The sequence below is a fragment of the Pseudophryne corroboree genome, chromosome 4, assembly GCF_028390025.1.
Source record: "Pseudophryne corroboree isolate aPseCor3 chromosome 4, aPseCor3.hap2, whole genome shotgun sequence".
In the NCBI taxonomy this organism is placed as follows: domain Eukaryota; kingdom Metazoa; phylum Chordata; class Amphibia; order Anura; family Myobatrachidae; genus Pseudophryne; species Pseudophryne corroboree.
This window is the reverse complement of record NC_086447.1, coordinates 66,061,929-66,076,094: the sequence shown is the minus strand read 5'-3', so window position 1 is coordinate 66,076,094 and position 14,166 is coordinate 66,061,929. Positions and strand designations below refer to the sequence as shown.

The following is a 14,166-nucleotide window of genomic DNA, read 5'->3' as shown; positions in this document are numbered from 1 at the left end:
TTGACCAATAGTGGTTGACCTAAATAGGGTTGACCCAACAAACTCATTCAGTCTTCAGAGTGGCAGGATGGGTGATGGACTCAACAGTGTCACGTTATATGTGACTGTGGACTGCCGAGTCTTCTGTGTGACAGCAGGGTGGCGAATACAGGGACAATGGACAACGTGTGTGGTGCATATTGCATACTGCCTGCCAGGGATAAAACATTGCTGCAATAATAACAGCACAATGACAAATATAATGGCATATTCTACCAGATATCAGTGTAAGGGTGAGCACACATTAGGCGCTATCACATGCGATACAGCTGATATAGTGTGTACTGTGGCAGGAGAGGTACTTTGCCACTTGTAAGCTACACACAGGTCCTGGGGGTGGATGGGAAGTGTGGATGGACCGGGTTCCCATCCATTTGGCACAGACCAGGTCTTATAGGCTTCTTAGCCCAAGAAGCTGTTTCAGCCAGCACCTGGGTGATGGGTTTAAAGCAGAGTCTCTCCCATGAGTCAGGGCTCCTGAAGGCAGGTAGTGTCCAGGTGATAGGGCCTGCTAGGACAGTGGATCCGGAAGACTGGGGCACTAGTGTCAGGATGCCGGGACCTGAACGGTTCCTTATTAAGTAAGAGGGAGTGAGGCAAGGCCTAACCTCCTGGTAGTTTATACTAAAGCAGTGATCTTTGTTTTATGTATATCTGTTTTTGAGCTACCTGAATAAAAGGTATTTGTTGTTTTTGCACAAGCCTGGAGTCGGTCGTTGGTGGAATTTTTGTAGCAGAGTGCATTCTAGCAAGACTCCTGTTACAGTACACATAATATGGCATTCAATGCGCGCACCTGCGGGTCTCCTGTGACATCCACTGTTGGACGGACGACCATCGCCAGCAATGGCCATGCTGCCTCCGCCCCAAACGCCCCCCTCCAGCATTCATCGCTCCTAACATCGGCAAGCATGTATGCACTTGCCGATGCCGGGTTCCGTTGATAATGACATTGCATCGTTTGCAATGTCGTCCCAGTGTACACGTAGCCAACGTTGCTCATCGTGTCAGGTGCTGCCTGTTCATTCACTGGCTTTTTCCCACTACACTAGGATTTCACGATATAAATGAGATTATGGCAGAACAAGCAGGAAAGGAGAATTTAGGTAACTATTGCTCTAGAACGTGACTAACAGACGGGGTCTTTCCACCTTATGCCTCATGTCTGTCTAGTATGACCCCATAGTCATGCCTATATATATATATATATATATATATATAAATGGAAAAATCTGCGGCACTCAGTCTTTGCTGCAAAAAGTGTGCATTTACACAAACATCCCAACCAACCGGAGCAGCATTACTGATGAGAGAGGAGTGCCGGTCCAGAAACCAGGATATATATATATATATATATATATATATATATTAGTACCTGTATCCAGGCTGCAACTAAGGGTATGTGAGCAGAGACGTTGCCAACATGCATTGCTTCTGTCGCCCCAGGGCACTAGCACTTGGCTTGCAGACTGCCTGTGTACTGTATGTATTTGTAGCTTTTTTAATTATTCCATGTTTTTTCCGTAACGAACGCTACACAGTATGATCAGAAACACGAAAAATGCTTAATTTTCTGACACTCACTTTTTCGAGGCCGCCCTGTATTAGCACTAAGTATTATGCAGATGGTAATACCCAATGGTAGATTAGGGAAGAGAATTCGGTCCCTAGGATGAGCCAGAGGAAAATACCCACTGTCTACTCTGTATGGGGTGTACTTAAGAAGTCGATGGTCACTTTGTTGACAGTTATGAACGCAATAGCAGATGCTGGCACCAGTATCCAGGCTTGGTACATACAGATGGGTCCACAGTTATCTTGGCTAGTTTGCTGCGCCTAGGCACGACATGGTTTATTAACATAAGCCCTTCATATACTGTTCTCAGCTGCAATACAATACAGAGAACAATACAGCAGGGGATTAAGTAATTACAGCAGGGGATTAAGTCCAACTGCCCAGTCTCAGTTAATCCTAGTAAAAGGTCAAGATAAACATGGACCCATCTGTATGTGTGTATTATAACTTTAAAACATGCCATTTTCGATGCATGTTTAAAACTTATAGGGGCAGATGTTCTAAGCCTTGGAGAGAGATAAACTAACCACTAGCTTAATTGAGGTTAATACAGGTCAAGCTTTCGGTTCACAATAATTAAGCTTGCGGTTAACCACATAATGGTTCGGTTGCCACCATACACTTCTATTGGACCTTTCTCGCCATAGAAGCGTATGGGGAAAGCTGTGGTTGACAGCAAAGGAGCCAATCAGCGGAACAACACTAAGTGGCACTTCCTGATTGGCTGGCTGCTCTCCTAGTGACAGAAGTCACGTGGAAGCCGGCATTTGGGAAAGGGGATCTATGTGTACACACAGATCTCCTACGTCAGTGTGGTTCGAATAGATTTAATTTTTTTTTGTAACTCCTGGAAGCCTAGTTTGGAACGAAGAGGAACGATTACACCGAAATAGGAGAGATTTTTTTATTTTTTTTAACCTTGCATGTACAGCCCAGGGGTGCTGAGGATAGCCCCAGGCTTCTGACCTGGCCTTGGGTGCCCTGGAAGGTCCCCCAGTCCCTTAGGTTACCCCAGCCAGGGCTGACTAGTTGGGGGGTAAGGCTATGGCTGCCGGGACTAATACAAAAATAAAATAAAATAAAAAGTGTCCCACGGCTGCAGCATTACCTCCCTGGCTAGTGGAGCCGGAGCTGGTTTTAAAAATACAGAGGACCCTTACCTCTTTTTTCTCCCCATAATTTTAGAACCAGGATCAGTCCAAAAGGCTGGTGGTCACGATACAGGGGGACCTCAGTGATTTTAGTTCCCTGTATTCTTTCAACCAACTCAAAAGAGCCCGTGGCTGGCTATGCTTATGGGGCAGGGGGGGCCGCACATCATTTTTTAAACTTTTTTTGTTGTTGTACCAATTGTAAACTCTCAGACAGAAGCATGCAGAGGTGTTACTAATCTGTGCATGCTTCTGTCAAACTTGCCTATAAAAATCTAGTCTATTTATAGGCAAGTTTTTGGTAAGTTTTGGGTACAAGTCTATTACATTGACCAAATTGTATGTTTTCCTATGTAGAACATCTTGAGGAGAGTTTAAATGGTGAGAGTTGTGAGACCCCTAAAAACCATGTGAGTTTGCATGTTCTCGGACCCCATTACATTGGTCGAGTTTAAAAAAAAAAAAAAGTGAGAGTTTAGCGCTAAACTCACATTTTGAAAACTCTGACCCTACTAAATCTGTCCATATATTGCAGGTGTTCGCCCTGGGTCTTCTTTTTGCCATCCATTGCAATACAGACAGCAAACCAATAAACAACCTTAGAGCAGAGAGATCATCCCCAATGATGTCACAGCATTCAGTTACACAGGTAGCTGTCAGTTACTATGGGGGAGATGTATCAAACCTCCGAGAGAGATAAAGTGGAGAAGTTGCCTAAAGCAACCAACTTCCAGCTATTTAGCTTAGAAGGTTTGATACACGTCCATTTTAATGCTTTTCTAAAAGTAACACAACACAAAAGAAGACAGCGCTTATATATAAAAGTAGAATAAATCCAAGGTGACTTCTAATATCCAAAATCCTTAAAATACTGTATGGGGTTCATTATTTCTTATAACATACTGTACTCGTTTTCCTAATGGACAACGGAGTTATGTCATCAGAACACTCACTTTATACAGATATCATTAGGTTATATAAACACATACTAACATAATGGGCCTGCTTTAGAGGTGGACACTGCCGAGCTCGCTATTGCGTTCCATGCGCCTCAGAAATCAGGCCCAATGTGTTTAACTTATTAATAAAACGTATATATCAGTAGTACCGCACCTCTATGTAAGTTTTGTATGGTTTTTTCAGGTTCAGAATGTGCATATTCCCAATGATCGGCAATGGCTTTGGTCCGGGTGGGAAGTTTTGGTAACGATTCTCTTTTGAGCCATGGAAAATATTTAGTAGAAACAGACAGAGCAAGACCAGTAAAATGATCGTCACTGGGTCAGTAACAAACATGACTGCAGCAAACCTAGAATGGAAAAAGAAGAATTCATTATAACACCAGTATTCCATAGCTGCCGTGTTACGTTGCAAACCTTACCAGCAAGGAAAAGAGGAAGAAGAGTGATTAGGTAATATTGGTGATGCAGATTTAAGGGCAGTGGCAGGAGATTGTAGGTTACACTGATACTTGCAGGGACGGACTGGCCCACTGGGGAACAGGGGGAAACCACCGGTGGGCCCCACTGCCTGTGGGCCCACCTCCTCCTCTAGGGATTAGGTTCCAGACTGTGTCCTAGTGCACTTTAATTATACATAATACATATGTTACCTTATACTGCACAGGACTATGGGCCCAGCCCATGCACTCTCTTACGGTTAGCTGGGCCTCTGTGGTGGTTGGCCACACCTCCACTATTGCCTGGCCACACCCTTAAGCATGGGCCCCTATCACTGCATTTCCCCGGTGGGCCCTTCTTGCCCCAGTCCGACACTGGATACTTGCCACCACTATAAACAGAGCAATAAAGAGCACAATGTCCAAAAAGATAGATAGTCGTTCCTTGTGCCACAAACTGGCAGTATCCACCTCCGTGACCACACCCTTGGTCCAGTGACATACTGTAACCATACCCCCCTGTGGTTTTAGTATTCAGCATATAACCGTTATGGTCATAATCTTAGTTCTGCTACATTATTCTTCTACATTTATCAGCACTAACAATCTGAATGGCCCCCTATCGCAGCGACATTGATAGTAGCAGTGCTGCAATTCATCAATCTTCAACCACCCGTAGATTTGGTGAAAAAAAAAAAACAACCCCAACTCTCTAAGCAATGTAATTTCCCCTAATGCCCCCAGCGTAATGCCGAAGCAAAACCCCCCAAGGCTCCACCGTGGTAGAATCACTGCAGGTGGAAAAATTATCTGCACTTGAAAGAGGATCACTGGATCTGAGGCGCGTCGTGCAGACACCATGTTACGCTGTCCTGGACCCCTTTGATGGACTTTTACCAGGCAAAGCTTTGTGGTGTGTTGCAGAACCTGCCTATAATCTGGATATTGGGTATGGGTCATTGGATAGACACAAGTTAGGTCAACAGTCATTAGGTCGACCATGGAAGGTCGACATGCATTAGGTCGACATGTCAAAAGGTCAGCATGGGTTTTTTTGACTGTTTTTGGCGTCATTTTCTTCGTACAATTACAGGGAATCCCAATTAGTGCACCGTGTCCCCTCGCATGGCTGCGCTCGGCAAATGTTACCGTTCCAATTGTAGTCCACGTGGATCGTTAAGCATGAAAAATAAAATAAAAATGAAGAATTGTTTTTAAAAAAAACCCTCATATAGACCTTTTGACCGGTCGACCTAATGACCATGTCGGCCTAATGCATCTCGACCTTCAGTGGTCGACCTAATGACTGTCAACCTAAGCTGTGTCAACCTAACGACCGTATCCCCCGGATATAGGCCATCACACTCCGTATGCTCACACCATCAGCCAGACATGGTATGACCCAGGGCAGCGGTTCCCAACCGGGGGTACGCGTACCGCCGGGGGTACGTGCCGGACTGCAGAGGGGTACTTCAAATTGAAGCCGGTAACGGCGTCTGTGTGACCCGGTGCTTGCGCAGTCACACATGGAGGATGCCAGACGCCGGGTCACACTGCCGCGGTTGGACGTAGGAGCTGCTATTGTGCTCGGATTCACCTCTCCAAGTGCAACTGTAAATACACAAGTGTCTTGTGGGTCTGTGTTTGCCATTATGGCACATTGGTTACTGGTTACATGGTTTTCTTGCTTTGCCTGTATTATGGTGATTGGTATTGCTGGGATTTGGTCATAGTCGTCATAGCACGTTTCAAATTTCTATGATGTGACTGTATGGTAAATCCTGGAGCCGACAACATTACTACCTAACAAAAACAAACATTTCTGGCGAGGACGGAGGATTTATGAGACAAGGGGGTTCTCAAAAATGTAAAGCCTAATCAAGGGGTTCGGGAGAGAAAAAGGTTGGGAACCGCTGAGATAGGGGAATCCCTTTAAGCATATATTTGCCCGTTTATGCTCTTGCTTTTTTAAATTGTGTTACTGACACTGTAATTAGAAGGAGAGAGAATTGACTGCATAGGAAAGGAATGAGTTAAACATCTTGTGAGGGGTGGACCTAGCTGTGAGGAAAGTACAGCCCTTGGAAAAAGGGGAGGGTTAATATATATATAGGGAAGGCTAGGCCATTTTGTTCTCTCTTGTTGGTGAATTGCCTTGGTAGTGGGTGAGTGCTGCATAGCAGAGCTCCCCATTTTTGATTGTGCGATCAGTTATTTGTATTTGTGAGCTCTTCCCTGCATTCCCTGTATCCATCATGGCTTCCCGCCCTTGTCGTTCCGCCGGGACCCCAGCTCGGTACCGCGCTTCTGGCGGTGGAGCTGGGCCCGAGGAAGGGGTGGCTGGCCTGGGGGACGGGGCTCCGTCCCCTGGGGCCTCCGCAGGCTCGGGCAGGGACGTAGGGCGGCGGACCAGGTCGGCCTCGCCGCTGAGGGCCAGGTCGGCTTTGCCGGGTGGGCGCGGGCGGCGGGGTAGGCCGGAGGTCCGGTCAGGCCGCCCGGAGGTGGAAGGGCAGCAGCCCTCACCTCCGAGCGCGGCAGACGAAGCAGCTGTGTCAGGCGCGCGCATGCGCGCCGCGATGGGCGCCCGTCGGTAGAGCTGCACTCGGCCCCTATCACTTCCCCCTTGCCGAGGCCGAGTGGAGGTGCCAGGCGGGGGGGGGGGGGGACGGATGTTAGCCGCGCGGAGCCTCACGCGGTAGTTGACTCGGGAATGCGGACGGGAGCTCGCTGGCGGGAGGCAGTGGGACGCGCGCACGAGGTGAGCCCACGCTCGCCTCCGGCAGCGCCGTTGGCACACGTGTGCGCGCAGCAGCGCCGCTAGCCTCATTGTCACGGCAGCCGGAGTCCGGCGGGGGCCGGGGGGGGGGGGAGGAGGCAGGTCAATGATAGGAGGCAGCAGGGTTGCACAGCATGAGGCAGGGTCTGCGCCCGTGCTCACTGCAAGCGGCGCCGTGCGCGTGCAGCCGCGCCGCAGGTTTCTCTGTCTCCCCAACTCACTCCCCTGGAGCCGGAACCCAGCGGCATACGGGGGAGGAGGGGGGACAGGGAATGGGTTAGTGGCCGCAGGGCTGCTGCACGCGCTGACCGTTCTCGCCGCGGCTCCCTCCCAGCGGCCGGAGATAGCTCCGGTCCGCAGGGGGAGGGGGCGAGTGTGGATGTGGAGAGCGAGGGCAGCGTTGGCACCGACGACCAGTCCCCCGGTAGAGGCGGAGCTTGGTGGGGGTCTGGTTCGCAATTGGTCAGGGGCGCCCCCTTTTCCCCGCCTGGGGCCGCTGGCCTCGGCTGCATCCCCCGGTGCGGCCCCAAGTTGCAGCACTCCTGCGGTGGCAGGCGGGTCCGGTGTGTGGAGGGTTTCGGCGGCGCAGCGAGTTGCTCGCACCTGCCGGGAGCTCGGGGCGGCCGCCGCGGAACTGGATCATGGTCCGGGACAAGACGGGCAGGGACGCGCGGCGGGGACGCCCTCCTCACGAGTTGCTCGGCATGCGCCGCGATTGCTTTCTGGGTCCTTCGCTCCTTTATCTTCTGCAGGGGATCGCGGTGAAGTGGAGATGGCAGAGTCCGAGGAGGAAGACGCCGGTTTTGCCGCGCCGGAGGATTCCATGTTGGGGCAGTCGACCACATCAGGTGAGGTGGTACAGTCGATATCGGGCTCCTCCGCGAGCTCTAGTTCGCGCAGCTTTTCCTCTTCCTCCTCTTCATCTTCTCTGTCGTCGCCGGCGTCCGACATCAGTAGTACGACTAGGGCGAAGAAGCGTGCGACGAAATTCGCCAAGAGGGCGGCGGGTCAGCAGAGAAGGCGGAAGAGGCGCAAGCGGCTGAGCGAGGAAGCTCGCAGGGCCAAGAAACGCCGCGATTTGCCCGGGGTTGTCCGCTGCGACTATACTGCAGTAATGCGGGGGCTGAGGGATAGCTGCCGTAGGAAGATTTGCAGGGGGGACTTCGTTGATGTGTTCGTCCTGACAAAGGACGCGAAGAAGGAGTATAAGTCGGCGGCAGCAAAGAAGGGCATCGGAGCCGAGGCTTTCCGTACCTTCGACAATTGGCTGGCGGGGTTTTGGGTCTTCGCGGCTTGTTACCTGGAAGATAGACCGGACGAGCACATGAACATAATTCGGTACCTGCATCTCATACACGACATGCAGCGCACATCTTCGGGCTCGGAGTGGCGTAGGTATGACCAGGAATTCAGGGAGAAGCAGGACGGGTTACAGGTCATGGACTTTGGGTGCAAGGACGTGGAAGTCTGGCTCAAAGTCACTCGGGCTTCGCAACAGGCTAAGGAGCCCCGGAGCGCGGGGGGCGGACGGGCACCGCGCAGGGTCGTCCGCCCAGGGGTCCGGCGCGGACGGCGGATCGGGCACGCCAGGTAGGTCGGCCATCCGCGCGGGGGGGCAAGCCGCCACAAAAGGAAAATGTTTCGCGTTTAACAACGCGGCCTGTTCCTTCGGCAAGCAGTGTCATTTTCGACAATTGTGCTTGCAATGTGGCGGATCCCACCCAGCCTCCTCCTGCTTCAAAGGCAGTTGTCAGGGTGCCCGGGGTAAGCAAACTTATCCACGACAGGCCGCGGGCGGGAGCGCTCCGCAGAGCTCCAACGCCAATTAATTTGGATACGATGGGCAAGTGGTTGGATTGGTATCCAAATAGGGCGGATGCAAAATTTTTTGTTTTCCGGTTTTCGCTTGCCTGTTGCGAGCGAGGTGTCGGTGCGGGCCCAGCGGAACCTCCAGTCTGCCCGAGCCTTGCCGTTGGTGCTGCGGGAGAAAGTGGATAAGGAGGTCAGGTTGGGCAGGATGGAGGGACCATTTATATCACCCCCGGTGGATGGTTTGGTCATCTCTCCAGTGGGGGTGGGTCCCAAGAAGACTCCAGGCGCTTTTCGGCTCATTCAGCATCTTTCTTACCCGTCGGGGACGTCGGTTAATGACGCGATACCGCCGGCGCATTGCTCGTTGGTGTATCAGTCGTTTGACGAGGCGTTGGAGCTGGTCCACAGTTACGGGACTGGGGCCCTCATGGCTAAGATTGATGTTGAGTCCACTTTTCGGTTGCTGCCGTTACATCCGGACTCATTCCGTTTTATGGGTTTTCGGATAGGAGCGGAGTATTTCATCGACAAATGTTTGCCGATGGGATGTTCCGTTTCATGCTCGTTTTTCGAACGGTTTAGCACGTTTCTGCATTGGTGCGTGGAGTCTTCGTCTGGGGGTCACGGGGTCGCCCATTACCTCGATGACTTCCTGTGTGCGGGTCCGGCAAATTCATCACGGTGCGGCGACTTGCTTTTCAGCATCCGAGCTCTGTTTTTCCACTTCGGCGTTCCCGTGGCCGAGGATAAAACAGAGGGACCGGCCTCCTGTTTGTCATTTTTGGGGATTGAGATGACACGGTGGCGGGGTCGTCTCGACTGCCTCGGGACAAGGTGGTGTAGCTCCGCGACGCTATTTCCCGGTTCGAGGGGTCGCGTAAAGTCACACTGCGGCAGGCGCAGTCCTTGCTGGGCATGTTGAACTTTGCTTGTCGGGTAATACCGATGGGCAGGGTTTTTTTGCCGGAAGCTAGAAAGGGCGACTGCGGGGTGTGCCAGACCACACCATTTCGTGCGTCTGTCCTCCGAGATTAAGAGGGATTTGGCCGTATGGGCCTCGTTCCTGGAGGACTTCAACAGGGTGTGTATATGGCAGGCCCCAACGGTCGACAGCGCTAGGTTGCAGCTGTTCACCGACGCAGCGGGTGCCTCTGGATTCGGTTGCTATCTGGAGGGATCTTGGTGCGCGGCTTCATGGCCGGCGGAATGGCGTCGCGAGGGTTTAACTAAGGACCTTTTGCTTCTTGAGCTTTTCCCCATTATGGTGGCGCTAGAGGTCTGGGGCGATCGGCTGGCTCATCGCAGCATCTTGTTTAGATGTGACAATCTGGGCGTGGTGCACGCGATAAATAACCAGAGGGCGAAGTCGCTGGTGGTTCTGCGGGTGCTGGGACAGTTGCTAGTGACGTGCCTACGTAGGAACCTGTGGTTCCGCGCGCAGCATGTGCCTGGTCTGGAGAACGGAATTGCCGACGCATTGTCACGAGGGCAGTGGGAAAGGTTTTGGTTGTTGGCACCCGAGGCCGACGAGCATGGTTTTCATTGTCCCGGTTATGTCTGGCAGGTGATCGGGCCGGACTGGAAGGTCTAGCGCCAACCACGCTGAAGGCTTACGGACAAGCTTGGAGCGAGTGGGAGGAGTTTGTTCGAGGACGAAATCAGCAAGGTAAGAGCGGGCATCGGATGATGCTTTCTTTTATTTGGCAGCTGTATGTTTCGGGTAGGTCCAGAGCGGTGGTATCCCGGTACTTGGCTGGTATTTCGTTTTTCAGCAAAATCAAGGGTGTCCCTGACGTGACGAAAAGCGGGATTCTGCTGAAGGCGATGAAAGGATGGGCACGCGTAGCGCCGACGCCGCCTGACAAGAGGCGGCCCATTGATGCGGCGTTGCTGCCGGCTGTCATCAGGGCAGCTGGAGGTATCACGTCGTCCATGTTTGAGTCACTATTGTTTAGTTTGGCGTTCTCCATGGCTTACCACGGGGCCTTTAGGGTTTCGGAATTGGCAGCGCCTTCTAAGCGAGCAGATTCGCGCATGCTTGTCGGGGACGTGGTGGTGGGTGAGAGGTCCTTGCTATGCAGATTGCGGCGCTCTAAGACGGACCAATTGGGGAGAGGTCGATGGGTCACCTTGGTTCCGGCACTTGAGGAGAGCATTTGCCCAGTGAGGTTGGCAGTGCAATATGAGGCAGTACGGCCCGACAGGAGGGGGTCATGGCTGCTGCATTATGACGGGCTGCCGGTGACGAAATATCAATTTCGTTGGATGCTGGGTCGTTGTCTGGCGAGCTTGGGCCTTCCACCCGCTGCTTTCGGGACACATTCCTTCCGCATAGGGGCTGCGACGTCGGCTGCGTCGGCGGGATTTTCCATGGCTGAGATCCAGGCGGTGAGGCGATGGAAGTCGTCAAGTTACAGACGTTATATTCGCCCCGTTGCATGAGAGGTTGGCTTGCGCGTGGTTTTTTGTTTAATTAAAGTTGTTATAATCATGTTGTTACAGTTCAGTACGTTCTTGTGTCATGCGTTTGTTCGTTTTCCCGTTTTATCCTACTCAGGGATTAGCCACTCGCCGCTGCTGACATGAGCCGGCAGCGGGGGTCTGGAGTTCTTTTGCGATTTTTGCCTGACTTGTCGGACTGAATTCTAATCCACAATTCGGCTGATCAGTTCTAATCAAAGTCCCTCAGCAGGTTTTACGCTTTCACCTCCAGCTGAGTTCTTACATGTTTTTCCCATTTTATACCCCCCCTCCCCCCCCCCCCCACTCGTTTAATTTCTTATTTTAATTTGATTTTTCCCATTGTGTGTTTATGTTCGCTTCAAATTGGCTAGAAGCTTGTGCAGATCGGCTAGGCCGTGACTTCTGCAATAAACAAAAACTCAAAATTTTTCTTTTTGGCAGATCCTTCAGGTTAATGCATTTAATAAACAATGGTATAGATAATTAGTAACCAATTTTACCCCCTTTTCCTCCTCTTCAGGTTGGTTTGTAGATGACTTGGCTATTTGGGTGGTTGGCCACTCTTATGTGTATTGGGCCGCCAAGTTTCTGGCCTCGGATGGGGCTCAGATGTTTCCTAGGGCTCAGGGAGTTCGTTGGCTTGGTTGGCGAGAGATGATGTGGAAAGACCTGAGGAGTAGACTTGTCAGTCAGGCCAGCAAGCATGGAGTCCCCAGGGTGCTGGTTGTCCATCTAGGTGGCAACGACATGGGGAAGAGGACATCTTTGGAGTTGCGGTGGGCCATGATACAGGATCTGGCAAGTGTGGCCGCAGCATGGACCAATTGCGTATTGGTGTTCTCCTTGATGGTGCCAAGGTTGAGTTGGCGAGGTGTGGCGGACGGTCGCCTGATTGATGAGGCCAGAAAGAAGGTGAACGGGGCGGTGGCGAAGTGGGTGCTGTCCCACGGAGGCAAAGTAGTTCGCCACCCTAGGATTCGGTTTCCGAGACAGTCACCTTTTTCGGCCTGATGGTGTGCATCTATCCAATGAGGGGATGATGCTTTTCCTGGAGGATCTGTGTCTAGTGTTGCAGGAGTTAGGGTGAGGTTATGGTGGCGGTGCGAAGACTCTGGGGAGGAGTCTTTCGCTGTTGGCGGAAAAGAACGGCAGTTTGTAGTTGTATGGTAAGCTGTAGTGATTTACAGTTTGGTGTGGTGTGGTTTAGGTGCACTCATCTCCATCGACTTATTGGCCGCTCGACCACCCGTCCGGGAGGCAGCAGCAGGGCACCCATCAGTGTAGGTAGTCACTGTGGGGGTTGAGTTGTCACCTATTACCGATTTTATAGTTTGTAGTTAAATTAGGATGGTTTTGATTTTAGCATTTTAAGGTTAGCGTCAGTTGAATAGAGCCGTTCTTTTTTCTGCCACCATATGCCGGCTGAATCGGCATCTTAACAAAGTTTTCATTTACAGGTTTGCTATGGTTAGGGTCAAATAAATAGCTAGCAATTTTTCTGCCAAATTCAAGTCTCCGTGTCTTTATTTCTTGGTATTAGAGGTAATGAATGCTTTACTTTGAATGCAGGGGTCCACCAAATATCACTAGGATGTTTAGTTGTTTACACTATGTAATAAATATGTTATACCCTTTTTAAGTCTAATCATATGTCATAGAGTTTTAAAAGGCTGCCACATCACCACTGACGAATATTTCATTATTCAATTTAACTGCTTATACATTGCTATACTATGTTAAGTATCTATGCCTATTGGGAACGAACCCTTTAACACACTCGACTATTTGGAGATCTTCAAGGCAATTTACTCTATTTTGTCTCATCTATTTGATGTTTGCAGTTACTGCGGATAACGCCTTTAAGTGACTACGGGGTCTATTTACTAAGCCTTGGACGGAAATAAAGTCAACGGAGATAAAGTAGCAGCTAATTGGCTCCTAACTGCCATGTGACAGGCTGGGTTTGAAAAAGGACAGTTAGGAGCTGTGAACTTTGGGGGTGATTCCGAGTTGTTAGCTCGTTATTTTTTTTCGCTACGTAGCGATTAGTCGCAAACTGCGCATGCGCAATGTACGCAGCGCGCCTGCGCCAAGTAAATTAGCACAAAAGTTTGGTATTTTACTCACGGGGTAACTAGGTTTTTTCATCGTTCTGCTGATCGGAGTGTGATTGACAGGAAGTGGGTGTTTCTGGGCGGAAACTGGCCGTTTTATGGGAGTGTGCGGAAAAACGCATGGCGTTTCAGGGAAAAACGCGGGAGTGGCTGGATAAACGAGGGAGTGGCTGGCCGAACGCAGGGCGTGTGTGTGTGACGTCAAACCAGGAACGAAACTGACTGAACTGATCGTTATTTGTGAGTAGGTCTGGAGCTGCTCAGAAACTGCTTTGAAATTTCTATTCGCAATTCTGCTAATCTTTCGTTTGCTATTCTGCAAAGCTAAGATTCACTCCCAGAGGGCGGCGGCCTAGCGTGTGCAATGCTGCTAAAAGCAGCTAGCGAGCGAACAACTCGGAATGAGGGCCTTTACCTCCAACCAAGGTTTAGTAAATAGACCCCCTACATATCTCCAACCAAGGTTTAGTAAATAGACCCCTACATTACTTACACGGACGCTGAGCCTTGGTAGGTTTCTTTTTCTTTTTAATTTCTACAAGTTCTAACGTTGCCCGTAGCAACCAAATCAGCTTATAGCTATTATTTTATAGACTGTACTTGATAAGCGATAGGTAGATTCTAATTGGTTGCGAAGGACAACACCTACACTTGTTCTTTTAAGAAGGTTTAATACATCTGTGTATAAGCTGGCTCCTTACCATTTCCAGCATGTGGATGATGTATTGCTAGCCTAAGTATTGATTCTTAACATAACCTTTTCTGTACTGTTCAGCGCTGAGGCAATACCTCCTGTTACCTATTATTATCCTGTGTAGGACATACAGTACAGTATA

At 50.5% G+C, this 14,166-nt stretch overlaps 1 pseudogene; it reads right to left on the bottom strand.

Moving 5' to 3' along the window:
• LOC134908894 (cytochrome P450 2K6-like) overlaps nucleotides 1-14,166 on the bottom strand; it is an 81,390-nt pseudogene that overhangs the window by 56,691 nt on the left and 10,533 nt on the right.